Genomic DNA, 10,915 nt, shown 5'->3' with positions numbered 1-10,915 from the left:
TTTTAAACATTTTCATAATTGTATTTTAATATAAGAAGCTATAATCCATGTATTTAATTTTAAACATTCAAAAACGTTATTTTGAGGAGTCCATACTGCCAAAGGGGTCCATAACACCCTGGACCAGATCATCCCTAAGGTGGTCCCTTTCAAGCTGACTCCAAATACAATGCAAGATGCATTTCCATTCCCTCTTCTGGGATTCACCCTCACATCAAGGAGAGTTCTGTTGCTCTCTCATGACTACAACTCCCCTACAGCTCTGACCTAGACTGACCTAGACCTCTGACCTTGGGCTCTCCTAGAACTCCCCAGGTTATTCTTCCAAAAGTTTCTCCAGTTTTGGAGTCCTTCTACAGAATCATTTCTTCTGAGCAAGCACAAGCCCCTTCCAAGGCCTGAGATAAAGGGATTTCTTTCATCTTTGAGGGAAGAAGGCCTGGCTACTGCTACAGTGTCTTACCTCTTCCTTAACCACTCCAATAAAAGGAGAAGAGGAAGAATAAATTAAACCAAGGGGAGAAGTGGTCAGGAGTAGCTTTGGACAAACCATTATTTGTATTGTACTGAATATACTCTGAGCCTCCTTTTCCTCATTTGTAACAATGAAGGTGGGGGGCAGCTAGGTGGCGCAGTGGATAAAGCACTGGCCTTGGATTCAAGAGGACCTGAGTTCAAATCCACTTCAGACACTTGACACTAGCTGTGTGACCCTGGGCAAGTCACTTAACCCTCATTGCCCTGCAAAAAAACAAACAAACAAACAACAACGAAGGTGTAGGCTGGATGACCTCCAGGGCAAATGTTCCAAATTTCAAGGGAAGAAAGTGGGTGGCATTTGCAAGCCAGAAACTTGGATACCTGGAAAAATTCTTGAATAGATATCTTATAAAGGGGATCATTTGAGAGCATTTAGAAAAAGTGATTTCTAAGACCTGTCATAGCTTAAAAAATAGACCATACGAGAACATTGTACACAGTGACAGCAATATTATAAAGACAATCAACTGTGAAAGACTTGGCTCCTCTGATCAATACAATGATCCACAACAATTCCAAAGGACTTGGGATGAAAAATGCTATCCACCCCCTGAGAGACAACTGGTGACCTCTGAGTATGGATTGGAGCATATTTTTTTCACTTTATTTTTATGGATTTTTATTTTATTTTAGCAAGATGGCTAATGTGGAAATATGTTGTGCATGACTTCACATGTATAATGGGTATCATATTGCTTGCCTTTTCAATGGGTTGGGGCCGGAGGGATAGATAGAATTTGGAACCCAAATGAAGGATGTTAAAAAAAAATAGGCCATACCAGAATTGCAGTGGGAACTATATGTCTAATTGCTTTTTGTTGTTGGAAGGGGTCAATGGAGTGGGGAACTGGTGCTAAGGTGAAATGAATGTGGTATTAAAAACCAATACAGGGGCAGCTAGATGGCACAGTGGTTAAAGCACCGGCCCTGGATTCAGGAGTACCTGAGTTCAAATCCGGCCTCAGACACTTGACACTTACTACCTGTGTGACCCTGGGCAAGTCACTTAAACCCCTATTGCCTGCAAAAAAAAACCCCCAAAACAAAAAAAACCCCAAAACACAATACAGGGCGTGGCTAGGTGGTGCAGTGTATAGAGCACTGGGCTTGTATTCAGGAGGACCTGAGTTCAAATCTGGCCTCAGACACTTGACACTTACTAGCTGTGTGACCCTAGCTGGGCCTCATTTCCCCCTCCTAAAACAAAACCAAAAAAAACCACCCCAAACCCAATACAACTATTTTAGAACAAAATTTTAATTAAAAAAAAATCACAAACCACCTGAATTCCTTTTTTGATAGAATTCTAAGATCAGTGGAGTGCTATAGGCACTACTGTGCAAATCTATATTAGATTTCATCAAAGCATTTTACAAAGCATTTCCCCTATCCTGTAGGCAAGGTAAAGAGATGCCCTGGTGAATTTGGACTTGGTTAATTCACTGGACCAAAAGAGTAGTCAGTGGCTTAATGTTAACTTGGAGGGAAGTCTTTAGTGGAGGGCCCCAGGGACTTGCCCTTGGTCTTGTACTATTAACAAATTTATTAGTACCTTAGTTGAAGTATAGATTATCAAAGTTTCAGACAACATGAAAGTGAGAGGGATTAGGTAACATATTAGATAACAGAGCCAGGATCCAAAAAGATCTCAATATGTTATAATGATACTCTAAATCTATTGATGAAACATAATAGGGGAAAGTTTTGAGTCTTTCGTTTGGGTGAAAAAAACCCCACAAACCTAACAAACGTCAGAAACACACGATAGGACAGGCATGGCTGATGTCACAGCAGTTTGCTCTAGATAGAGCTCAGGCAACATCTTCAGCTTGAACTATTCTTTATCCCCCAACTGCTAGTGTCCTACCTCCCAAACTACCTTGTATTTAATTGTATATATTTGTACTTATTCACCTTTTTTATGCTGCATATATTTGTATATATCCTTACTATAATCCCTTCCATTCCCCATTAGAATGTACTCTCTTTCCAGTAGGGATTATTTCATTCCTCATACTTGTGTCCTTAGCACATAGCCCAGTATCTGGCACATAAAAGGTACTTAATCAATGCCTGTAGTGATAAAAGATTTGGAGGATTTAGTAGCTGGCAAACCCGATGTGAGCCAAAGGTTCAACATGGCAGCAGCCAAAAAAACCCTAATGTAAAATTGGACTACAGGGAGTGGATGAATGATTGAATGGACGAAAAAGCATTTATCAAGTTGTAGGCACCATCCTATTTAAGAGGCATAGAGTACAGCACAAGGGATGAGTCCTTCTGAATTCTTCCCTCATCAGAATACATTTGTAGTACTGTATTCAGTTCTGGGAGCTGTGTTTTAGAAGGGACACTGACAAGCCAGAACATGTCCAGAGGAGGGCAACCAAGGTGGCAGGAGAGACTTGGGACGACACCATATATCATAGCAGGATTGGTTGAAACAACTGGGGATATTGAGCTTAGAGAAAAGACTAAGGAGGAACATGATAACTTTTCTTAAGCCTTTGAAGGGCTATCCCATGGAAGAGGGATTGGATTTGTTCCAATAGGCTCCAGAGGGAATAATTAGGAGCAATGGGTAGCTGTACAGAGGAATATTTAGGCTCGATATAATGAACAAGTTCATATAACGATTAGAGTCATCCCAAAGTGTAAGGGGCTTCTTTGGGAGGTAGTGAGTTTTCCCTTACTGAAGGATTTCAAGTGGAGGTCGGATGACCATTTGTTAGGAACACAATAAAGATAGTTACTGATTATGTATAGATTGGACTAGATAACTATTGGGGGGCCCTCCCAACTCTGAGATTCTGGGGTTCTGAATCCTTCCATTCAACAACTCCAATTCAGCAGACATTTATTAATTGCCCGTTATGTACAGAGCACTGTGGCAAGCCTCTGGAGGTACAAAGATAGGCATAGCATAGACTTTATCCATAGGGAATTTACTACCTAACTGGGGAGGATGGAAGACACAAGTATTTGTGACACATAGGAGAGGGAGATGACTGCCAACAATAAAACTATTAAAAAGAAATCCCTGGGGCAGCTAGGTGGTGCAGTGGATAAAGCACCTGCCCTGGATTCAGGAAGACCTGAGTTCAAATCCAACCTCAGACACTTGACACTTACTAGCTGTGTGACCCTGAGCAAGTCACTTAAGCCCAATTGCCTCACCAAAAAAAAAAAAAAAGAAAAGAAAAGAAAAGAAAAGAAAAGAAAAAATTCCATGGATTCCAAATTCCTTGGGAAAACATTTGCTCCATAGCAGGGGGTCCTGCCCAGTTTTATGCAATTTCTCCCCCTATCTAGTACTCAGGTCCAGTTATCCAAGAAAACACTTAGAAATTAAAATTTAAATGATTAAAGAACTGATTGCCCTATTGAGAAAGAACATTTTTTCCCATTAAACATAAACTTGGGGATATTTTTACCCATTTCTCTTCATTCAAAAGAGAGTGAAATGGTAATATGCACTTTGGGTTATTTTTATACAGTAATGAGCTTAGAATAAGTTAATTGGATATATCATGTTTCAACCTTATTTTCCCAATCTTTACTCATTATCACTACCAGTTTATTTGACTGAAGATTGCTCAGCTCTTCTTTGAGAAAAATCATTCCCTAGAGTCTCAGACAGAGCTGAGTTTCAAAGGGTTCCTTTGGTTATGTAGGCAAGTGTGGATGCCCCTCATTCTCAGACCCAGCTGCAGGGGATCCTGACAGCCAAAGGAGATAAGGAAAGGTTATGGTTGGGGGCCAGGGTGTGTGGACGAATCAGTATGTTATGTTATGTTATATAGTAGGGAATAGATGGGGGATAAAGGGATCCATTGTTCAGAGAAGCTATGTCAAAATGGGAATGGCAGCAGGGGGAAAGGGGATGTATTGCCTATTTATCTCTAGTTTTTCACCCCTAGATTCTCTCCATCCCCACTGCTCCTTTAATCTTCTCCACCTGGAGTTCATCTTTCTCAAGTGTTATGATACATCCTGTCCCCTTGGAATCCCAGGTGTGTGGGACTGTGGAAAAACAGCACAACCATTGTATGGGTGATAGAAGAGAAACGAAATGAAAAAAGTATGTGAAGTTCTTTGTAAAACTTAAAGCCTAGGGGCAGCTAGGTGGCGCAGTGGATAGAGCACCGGCCCTGGAGTCAGGAGGACCTGAGTTCAAATTCGGCCTCAGACACTTAACACTTACTAGCTGTGTGACCCTGTGCAAGTCACTTAACCCCAATTGCCTCACTAAAAGCAAACAAACAAACAAACAAAAAACTTAAAGCCTGTATAAAACTTAGCTGTTCACCACCACCACCACCATCCAGCCCCCCAAAGCATCCTAAAATCCACTTTTTAAAAAAGACAACTTTAATGAATGTTGGAATCTTTTCAAGACATACTTTGGGGACGTTAGACCCTTAACATGCATTAGCATTAAGTCTGTGGAAGGAGAGACTCTAGAGCACTATCTTATGGTGGGAAGACAGAGATCCAAGTACCCTGGGAGGTTACTCCTGAGAAGGTTGCTACCAGGGGAGAGGGCAGGCCAGGTTGAGGAGATGCTCATCTCGGATGCAACTTGGGTGAGGAAGGAAGTCACCATCTTGTAACTTCTGATTTTCACAGACCGTTCTTGATAATTTCAGGAAACAAAGCTTCTCTTGGTAACCAAGGTACATCTTTTAAATACCAATATTCTACAGGAGTTTGTTGAGTGAGTGTAATACATGGAACACAATGGTCTTTGGAGAATTGAAAATTAGTGTCTCGGGGACAGCTAGGTGGCACAGTGGATAGAGCACCGGCCTTGGAGTCAGTACCACCTGAGTTCAAATCCGGCCTCAGACACTTAACACACTTACTAGCTGTGTGACCCTGGGCAAGTCACTTAACCTCAATTGCCTCACTCTAAAAAAAAAAAAAAAGAAAATTAGTGTCTCTCCCAGGGCAACTTAGAGGTAATTCATTGGTGTGAACAGCCTGCAACAGATAGTTGTTATTCAGTTATTTCAGTCATGTTCTACTCTTTATGACCCTGTTTGGGGTTTTCTTGGTAAAGATACTTGGAGTAGTTTGTCACTTCCTTCTCCAGCTCATTTTGCAAATGAGGAAACTGAAGCAAACAGGGTTAAGTGATTTGCTCAGAGTCTCACAGCTAGGAAGTATCTGAAACTGGATTTAAACTTAGGCCTTCCTGTCTCTGGGCCTGGCTATCCATCCATTGTGCCACCTAACTGCCCTGCAAAAGATAACCAATGAAGAACTTGGAAAAAGAATAGGAGTAAGAGATATCTTCAGGGAAGTATAGGAAGGGGAGATGGGCTGGACAGGCAGATAGCTGGAAAGCTCCACTATTATATTTGGAATATCAAGGTAAGAAAGAACCCCACAGCCTCCTGTGTTGAGCCTATGATCAGTACTCAAAGGATGGGTAGGCATGGATGGGTTTGATCAGTGCTACTGGAGGGGACATCCAGATTTTTGAGATTACACACCCACTTGAGAAGCATATATTTTTGCTAGCTGATGGCTAAACTTAGTTATTTTTAACTGTTGGAGTATAAATGCTGTAAACTCCCTTTAAATTTCCATATCCTGGGCTTTTAATCTTCACTCCTGTTGGAAAGTAGCCTCCGTTGCACTCAAGACCACCAGCCTAGAGAATCTTTGGCAACTTGTGACTGAAGTGGGCCACAGGAGAGGTCAGGGAGCAGAACTATGTTCTGGAGGCCAATGGTCCCCATGATGTTGCCCCCAAATCCTTGGGTGGTGGTACTTTAAAGCATTTAAAGTAAAAATAGGGGGCTTTATAATTTTGCCCCACAACCCTAGTGAGTTTCTTGATCTCCTCAAATGAAAAGATTAAAGTAGAAACAGCACCAGATGTAAGAAAATCATATTTTCCAAATAGTTAGCTCTCCTGGATTTGTCCACAGTGGTGACATTCTATGTACATTTGACATGAAGTAGATTGAGAGATACTAGAAAACGAAAAACTACCAAACCAGTCATTGCATGTACTATATCCCAGTTGGTCTTTGGACCCTCACTGTCTGGTGAGTGGGGAGACCTTGGCAGCTTAGTAGGGAGTTGAGAGGAGAATGTTAAGTGGAAGTATTACAATTCAGCAGCCAAGGGGAAGGTGCCACAGATAGTCTAGGACTCAGAGGGAGAAGATATATATTGGAAACTAGAACCAAAGATCTCAAGATCACAGAGAGACTCCAGGGTAGGATGGCAACAGGCTCCCCTAGGGCCCAGCCATTGAGTCCACTTTGCCTACTCTATAAGCAGGAAACAGTTGGAAATGCCTGTCAGTGGAGTACTCCAAATAGGAAGGCACTGGCTATGGGAGCTTCAGTTGGCACCCAGTCCTGAGTGTTTGCACTAAGTTTGCAAGGAGGATCTAAGACTCAGATCCAGAGTATTTGAATCTTCATCTTATGACTATGCCTACTGGCATAAGTTGGGAACTATGTTGTATCATCTATACTTCTTTGTCCAGTTTCAAGATGAGCAGCTGCAGGGAGTGGTGGGTGGGGAGGGGAGCTAAGCAAATTGAACTGTGTCCAGGAGTGAACTGAAGCCAAATTGTACCAGCTTGAGAAACTAGATTGTTAAATTTTCATTGTTAGAGCACTTGTACCTTGAAATGGCAAAGTGGGGGCAGCTAGGTGGTGCAAGAGATAGAGCACCAGCCCTGGATTCAGGAGGACCTGAGTTCAAATGTGGCTTCAGACACTAGCAGTATGACCCTGGGAAAGCCATTTAACCCCAATTACCTCCAAAATAAAAAAGAAACAAAAGAAATTGAAAAGAGTACAAATCAGGGCTTGACCTATTATTTTGTTGATTTTCTAGATGTAAGAAAGTAATGGAGAAAATGTTAATAATGCAGAATAAACGTAAAAGTGAGTCATGTGTAAACTTTTTTTCCTGAACAGTTGGTTGTTTGCATAGCACTGACTGGCTTTCTTAGAACGACTGGGTTTGGAATGGCCTAGGTTCTACCTGAGAATTCCCTTGGGGACTCCCTGGGTCTAGGAAAAGCTATGGGGATGTAGCCACATGGCAGATGGCTTAGTGTGCATCATTTTCTTGTTTTTATTATTTCTATGTCAGGCACTGTATATATTTACCACGTTGTGTCTGTTCCTAGTCAGTCAAGAAGCATTTACTAAGGCCTTACTATGTGTCAGGCACTATGTTAACCTCTGGAGATACAAAAGAAAGACAAAAACAGACTCTCTTTCCTAGGAGGTTAATTCTAATAGGGGGAGACAAGTCAGGAAAACAAAAGGCAGAAGTGAGGGGCTAGAGCATCCCAGGTATAGGGGACAGTCAGTGCAAAGGCATGAATATAGGATGTGTGTTTGTATTCAAGAACTGCAGGTAATCTAGCACTGATGGATCACAGAGGGCAGGAGGTGTGGGAAGGTGAGGGTGGTGGTGGGGAATTAAGGAGACTGGGAAAGGAGGGAAGGTTGAGTTTATAAAGAGCTTTAAATGCCAAACAGAGGCCTTTATATTTGGTCCTGGACGTTAATAGGGAGCTATGGGAGGTTGTTGAGCAGAGACAGGGAGTGAAATGGTCAAAAAAGGATGGATCAGGGTAGGAAGAGACTTTGAGGGCACAAGACCAGTTAGAAGGCTAGTGCTGTAGTCCAGGTGAGAGGTGATGAGGTCCTGAACTAGGGTTGTGGCTCTGTGAGTGGAGATACGGGGACAAATATAACAGATGTCGAGAAGATTTGACAACTACTTGGATATGTGAGATGAAAATGAAGACTGGAGGGGTGGCACCAAGGTTGTGACACCATTGGGGACTGGGGAGAATGTCAAGGTATCCTCGATAGTGATAGGGGAGCTGGGTAGAAGAGAGGGTTTTAGGGAAAAGATAATAAATTCTTTTTTGGAAGAGGAAGAGAAGAGGAAGGGGATAAGCATTTATAGTTGTCAGGCACTGTACTAAGCTGTTTTACAAACGTTATCTCATTTGCTCCTAACAACCATTTTATATTTTGTAATTAAGGAAATTGAGGCAAGCAGAGGTAAGTGATTCAGGGTTACACAGCTAGTAAGTGTCTGAGGTGGGATTTGAACTCAGGAGTTTGGAATGACTATAGGATATTTTGAGATATCCAAGAGTTGATGGTAATGTGGAACTGGAGCTCAAGAGAGAGGCTAGGAATGGATATATACACATGTATATATGTATGTATGTGTATGTATGTACATATATAAAAATATGTATATACACAATAGAGATATACCTGCATATACTATATACACATATGTATACATACATAAATATATATATATATATATATACACATTATGTATATAATCTACATAGTTATTTGATATCACATTCATCCCAATTTCTTGGACCCCTTTCTCTCATCGATGATGGGGTGATGATATTTGCTCATAATAACAGATTCACTAGGGAGCTGATGAAGACACCAAGAGAGATAATTAGGAAATCTGGGCTTAAATAACAGCTCTGCCACCTATTGGCTGTGTGATCTTGGGCAAGTCACTTAATGTCAGCCTTAGGAGATGGCAGGTTCTCCTTCACTGGAAGTTTTTTAGCCAAAGCTGGATGACTATTTTCCAGGGAAGCAGAGGGGATTCTCACTGAGGTTCAGTTTGGACTAGATGTCCCTGAAGTCTCCTTCCTCCCGGGATGGTCTATGATTGCATGACTAGTCTTTGGGCTTTGGCTCCTTCATTTGCAGAATGAGTGTTGGAAGGGAGGTGGCTAGCCTGGAAGATCACTGAGATTTTGACTCTAAAATCCTATGATTCTAGGTATCCTATAACGATCAAGGCCAAGCTGCTTCTAATTGTCGAGGATGTCCCAGTCCTCTTCAGGAAGGATATTCTCCTTCACTAATTATTAAGCCCTCAGCAGACTCATCAGTCACTTACTATATTCTTGTAGCTGTGCTATGGGCTGGAGATATGAATTCAAGCAAAAAGAAAGACAGTCCCTGTCTTCAAGAAGTTTATACTCTAATGAGGGAAGGTAACATATGAAAAGAAAAAAAAAACAGGGAGGGAATGAGATACTCACGTGAGAAAATGGGGGCAAAATTCAGAAAATGAGGGATGGCTAGCTTGGGCCATTCCTTAAAACTACTGTTCAGAAATTTGGTTCAGCTAGGTTGTGTACTGGCCCTGAAGTTGGGAGGACCTGAATTCAAATCTTACCTCAGATATGCCCCTGGGCAAGTCACTTAACCCCAATTCCCTTAAACATCTGGGGCCATCCTGATATATATCTTGCCATTGGACCCAGATGGCTCTGTAGGAGAGAATGAGGTTGGTGACCTTGCACAGTCCTCCCTCACTTAAATCCAATTCATTGCGAGTCATGACATCACCTCCTGATGTCATAGTCCTCTTCAAGAACAAAGGACAGAGAACAACCACCACCCAGAAATGACTATAATCTCATTTTAGGAGTTCTAAGAATCTTAGGCGAGACATTTCAAGCTCTCCCCCTCTTCTATGTCACTGCCTCAGAAGATCAGATGACCACAGTCTTCTTACTGGCAGGATGTTAGAGGAGTGGTATGCTTTTCCTGTCTCCTAAGAATTGAGAACTAAATATGCTCATGTTTGAGTGGAAAACTGGGAGACGGGAAGGTAAGAATAAGGTTCCGAAATCTGCTCGCTGATCAATCAGATGACAAACATTTAGTGTCCTCTCTGTGCTGGGTAGAGCAGTGTTGTAGATAGAACACAGTCAGATGGATCTGGGTTCAGGTCCCGCTGCTGACATGGACACTGCTTGCATGACTCAGGACAAATCGCTTAACCCCTCAGTGATCAAGATGACCATCTAAGACCCTAAGCTGTGGGACCCAATGCTGATCTACCTGGGTAGAACCAATTTTCTCACTGGCAGGTCCTCACAGTACTGAAGATGCCATAGCACTTCTTCTCTGCCACCACCATTTTCCCTCTGCCCTGCCCCCCACCTGGAAAAAAAACCCACTCTGTACCAGGCATAGAAACAATAAGTTATCATTTTATGTGGCACTCTGAGGTCTGCAAAACACTTTAAATGTATTATTTCATTTGATCCTCATGAAAAACCCTGTGGGGTAGGTGCTATTATTATCCCCATTTGGCAGATGTAGAAACTGAGGCTTAGAGAGTTTAAATATTAGGAGATAATGAATACTAGCTCACATTTATACAAGTTTTACAAAGAGTTTTCTTCATAGCAACCTTTCAAGTTAGTTCAAATGTTACCACATATCATCCCATTTTAAAGAAATTTTATGTTCACCTAATACTATTAGGGTTTAGTTGAGATGAATGTAAGACCTCTTCTGAGCCCTTGAAGGCAGGAAAAGAT

The sequence above is a fragment of the Dromiciops gliroides genome, chromosome 3, assembly GCF_019393635.1.
Source record: "Dromiciops gliroides isolate mDroGli1 chromosome 3, mDroGli1.pri, whole genome shotgun sequence".
NCBI lineage: Eukaryota > Metazoa > Chordata > Mammalia > Microbiotheria > Microbiotheriidae > Dromiciops > Dromiciops gliroides.
The sequence above is the reverse complement of the archived record's forward strand: the minus strand, read 5'-3'. Positions refer to the sequence as shown.